At 34.8% G+C, this 5,084-nt stretch overlaps 1 pseudogene; it reads left to right on the top strand.

Annotated features, from left to right (window-relative positions):
- The first annotated feature begins 3,511 nt into the window (after positions 1 to 3,511).
- LOC122433955 lies at positions 3,512 to 4,530 on the top strand (annotated as a pseudogene).
- Positions 4,531 to 5,084: the final 554 nt, after the last annotated feature.

Below are 5,084 nucleotides of genomic sequence, written 5' to 3'. Positions count from 1 at the left end.
ATCATTTTACTACTTTGGATACATTTGGTGATTCTCCTCCATCCAACACTCTTAGTTTAGTTACAAGAGTCCTTTTCAAGATAGCCCTAAGAAATCACTATGGAATCAACCCTCTCATTTTCTCACCCCTCCTCACCATCATCCACCTATCTCCCAGACCATCACCATTTACTGCATACCAGAAAATGTTCCTCAGTTTTACTTTACTCTCTTTTCAAAGCATTTCTGAACCTTCTATGACCTCCATATAGTTGAATATGTTCATCTTTATAGCTAGAATATTACCACCAACTGCATAAGTATAGCAAGGAAAAGCCAAGAAGTTCTCCAAGTTTCAATTAATATTATCTCTTTGGTAGATTCTTCACAATCTACAACACACAAGAGTTAAATTCTTTGCTCTCATTTTATTTTGTATACTTCTTACAATATAATGCTGAATTTTATGTTTATCTATTCCTAACTGAAAAATGGATGATTGTTTTTTTCCAATGCTCTATTTTCTGCTATTTTCTAGTTCCAGTTTCAAACAAATTTGACTATTTTGCATGAATTATTTGTACCACTTGCTAACAAAGTCCCTCTGCCTCCTCTAGTCACTGCTTCATTCCTGTTGAGTATAAATTGAATCTTTAACCTTATTCCACCCTCTGGGTGGAATTACCAAAATAAATTCTCCTAGCAGTCCTTTTCTTTGTTTTCTTAATACTTTCTCTATAATAAATGCATGTTCCTGCTAATTAAATTGCACTGAACTTCTCTACACAAGATTTTTTTAAATTAAGCTCAGCAAGAAAAAAAAAATCAATGCAAAATAAAACGATCCTACTGATCTGTGGCTACTAATTTCCTTTTAAATAAATATTTATATAATTTCACTTGTGCATTAGACTTAGAAGGTATTTTCTACATGAAGCGCCTTCATTTCTGCCAAAATGGCTGGATGATGACATGTCATATGTGAGACAATGCCAACTCCTGTAGTCAGAACTGCAAACAGATAGTTTATTATATAGAACTCGATGGGTTATTTACATGTTGCTTCCAGATCTCCATCATATCTCCTTTCTGGTCCAAGTCTGGCCTTGGATGTGACCAAGTACAGAAGGGCTAGCCAGTAAGTTTCCTGTGAATCTTCAATTCCCCTGAAAAGTCTTTCTAAAAAAGCATTACTTTCCAGTTTATTTCACAGTTGCATCTTCTTCCCAATAAAATCATCTTCCCATATAATGAATCCCTTAGTTTATAATATTCATGGAGGTTCTGCTTCTCTGACAGAACCCTAACGAGTATCGTCATTGGTATTAAAAGCTGCTCTCCCAATTTATTGGAATTGACATATATGTGCTACTATATATAAAATAGATAACTAATAAGGATGTACTTCAAAGCACAGGGAACTCTACTCAGCACTCTGTAATGACCTATATGGGGAAAGAATCTAAAAAAGAGTGAATATATGAATATGTATAACTGATTCACTTTGCCATGCACCTGAAGCTAACACCACATTGTAAATCAATGACACTGCAATAAAAACTTTAAAAAGAACTGCAGTAATATTTATATACTATACATACAATGTGCTAAACATTGTTCAAATCTCTTTTTGTTGTTTTATTTTAAAAACATTTAAAGTGTGACTACGAGTTGAAAAAGTATAGACATGTCTTTCCAGAAACATTGCTCTATAAGGGAGACTAGGGAGTTGGAAATCTGAAACTAAGATTCCAGAGCATGTTGTTAGGGTGATGGGAATGATCCGTCAGTGAGGGGGAAAGAGAGGAGATAATTGTTAGATGAAGTTTTTGAGGAGATAAGAAGGAAGATATTATTTTAACAATAGCAATAGATCTTCCTGGAAGCATCAATATTTCATCTGACCCAGTTCTATAGGAGTGAAAGCAAAAAATGTAAATTCAGATTAGGAATTTCCATTCTGATGATCTTATTTTCCTAATGACATTTGAAGCCAGTTCATCAGTTAATAGACAGTGAGGGAAGGATGGGATATGGAGATTTTGAGGAGAAATTAGAAGTTATGAAATGATCTGCAATTGATTCATTAGTAAAATAGATTTCATGGCAATGTTATTTGCCTACTTGAGATCTGTGGCTACTAATTTAAAGTGAGATTAGACAAATTGAAGGTAATAAAAGTAAGTTGGCATATAGCACGCTGTCACTTATGTTATTTCATCATCATGCACACCCCTAAGCAGAAATCTCAGATTAGAGTTCAGAACCTCCATCACTGGCTTCAGCCCCTCTCAGGTAGTCTGAGATTTGATTCTAAGTCATCATTTAGATGTCCACAGATCTCCCAGTACTCTACAGAACATTAGTATAGCATTCTTTATCCACTTTCCACAATACACATTTAAGCAAAACAGGCCGAACACTTTCTCTGTTTAATATCCTCATACTTTGGGGATGAAGGAATAATTGGAACGGGTTAAGTCAGGCTATTACATGGAAATGAGTTTCTAGAGCTCATTTTTCAGTTGCTTCTTGCCCAGCCAAATATCTTGCACATTCATATCTGTTTCAGTCCCTGGGAGAAAAATCCCATAAGATCTACTTTTTAAAATAAGAACTTACAGAATTTCTTGTTCCTTTTTTCTATTGCTTGCTCTAGACTATTGACTGTTGACTTAGAATCTGCTTTCCTGAATCCATTCAATTGTGCCCACAGATTTGTGCTTAATTTTCACTATCTTAGATGTACATGTTGAATATCACCTTACAAATCATTTGCATTAGTGTTGACATGACCAACATAACAATATTGTTCATAATTTTCAATAAGGTAGCAGAAATACATTTGGCTTGAGTGACCTAAGGTAATCTGGCAAAAATTAACAGAATAGGAGTTAGTTTGAATTCAATTACCTTCTCTGTAACTGTGTTTCCCAGACTTCATAATGCATCATAATAATCACCTGGAGTGTTTGTTAAAGCATAATTTCTGAGTTCCAATTTCAAAGATGCTGATTAAATAGCTCTGGGATGATAGCTGAAAATCTAAACTTCTAACAAGTTCCCAGGGGATATTGATGTGGCTGGTCCTTTGCTAGAGCACAAAATCAAGCTTTTTGAGGTTCTGCCTCCCCGATCTCACATTCTGACATCAAGACCAAAAATCTTACAATTTCTTTATATCTCCCAGTATGTAGATGATCTCTTTAGATGTGCATGCCCTGGTTGGGGGTTCAGTAAATTTCTACAGTAAATTCAGTAAAATTCTACAATTTAGACAAAATACTATAATGTCTCCTTGCAATATTGTTTTTAAAGTTCTATTAAGTTGGTGCAAAAGTAATTGTGGTTTTTGTGTTGTTGAAATTTGCCATTTTATTTTGGAATACATTCTAAATAAATGTGGTTATGTTATACATTATTTTAATGTGTACTTCTCTGTTTTATTTTTTATTTTTATTTTTTTGCTTTTTTAAAATTTTTTTGCTAATGACATTATTTGCTGTTTACTTTACATTTATTTTAGACTGTGGAAATGATGTTAGACAAAAAGCAATTTTGAGCGATTTTCTTTTTTTTTTTTAATTCACCTTCAGAATGGATCCTAAAGCAGCAGAGACAACTCACAACATCAATACATTTCATCCAGAAACAGCTTACGAATGTACAGTGGAGTGGTGGTTCAAGAAGTTTAACAAAGGAGATGAGAGCCTTGAAGAAGAGGAGTGTAGTGGCTAGCCATCAGAAATTGACAACGATGAATTGAGAGCCATTATTGAAGCTGATCCTCCTAAACTACACAAGAAGTTGTGGAAGAACTCAACACAGGCCATTCTATGATCATTCGGCATTTGAAGCAAATTGGAAAGGTGAAAAGCTCGATAAGTGGGTGTCCCATAAGCTGACTGAAAATCACAAAACTTCCCCTTTTAAAATGTCATCAACAACAATGAATCATTTTTGAATCGGATTGTGACATATGATGAAAAGTGGATTTTATACGCTAACCGGAGAGGACCAGCTCAGTGGCTGCACCGAGAAGAAGCTCGAAAGTACTTCCCAAAGCCAAACTGCACCAAAAAAGTGTTATGGTCACTGCTCGGTGGTCTCACCCATCTAATTCACTACAGCTTTCTGAATCCCAGTGAAACCATGACAGCTGAGAAGGATGCTGAGCAAATGGCTGAGACGCACCAGAAACTGTGGTGTCTGCAGCCAGCAGAGATCAACAGAAAGGGCCCAATTCTTCTCCATGACAATGCCCGACTGCAGTCACATAACCAATGCTTCAAAAATTGAATGAATTGGGCTATGAAGTTTTGCCTTATCTGCCATATTCACTTGACCTCTCACAAACTGACTGACAAACTGACTTCAAGCATCTTGACAACTTTTTGTGGGGTAAACACGTCCACAACCAGCAGGAGGTAGAAAATGCTTTGCAAGAGTCTGTGGAATCCCAGAGGCATGGATTTTTATGCTAGAGGAATAAACAAACTTATTTCTCATTGGCAAAAATGTGTTGATTGTACTGGTTCCTATTTTGATTAATAAACATGTGGCTGAGCCTAGTTATAATGATTTAAAATTCATGGTCCTAAACCACAATTACTTTGGTACTAACCTAATAGAAGTTCGTGGAAGGGTACCCTGTTAATACTTCTGCATAAACATCTATGATTTGCAGAATTTAGAGATCTATAAAGATCTATAAGATCTATAGAATATAAATTAGATATTTATAGATTTTTATAGATCATAGATCTATTAGATTTTGAATCTATATATTTATAGATCTAATTCATATTTTATAGATCTATTATATTTCAAATAGAAATATTAGATTGCTATTCTATAGATCAAATTTATATGCTATAATTTATAGTTATATTCTATATTCTAGAAATACAGATTCTATACAGAAGATTTATAGGAGTTCAGTTAATAGACAGTTCCTCTGTAAGAAATGAACCTGTAACTTGCCCAGGTATCAAGAGTGAAACATCCTTGGCTTTCTCCTCTCATCTGTACAGTATGGGTTCCATTTTCCCCAACTGTCTCCTCAACGCATTGATATTTTAAAGTCAATCATTTGATCGGGATGG

Source organism: Cervus canadensis, chromosome 33 (genome assembly GCF_019320065.1).
Source record: "Cervus canadensis isolate Bull #8, Minnesota chromosome 33, ASM1932006v1, whole genome shotgun sequence".
NCBI lineage: Eukaryota > Metazoa > Chordata > Mammalia > Artiodactyla > Cervidae > Cervus > Cervus canadensis.
The sequence above is the reverse complement of the archived record's forward strand: the minus strand, read 5'-3'. Positions and strand labels throughout refer to the sequence as shown.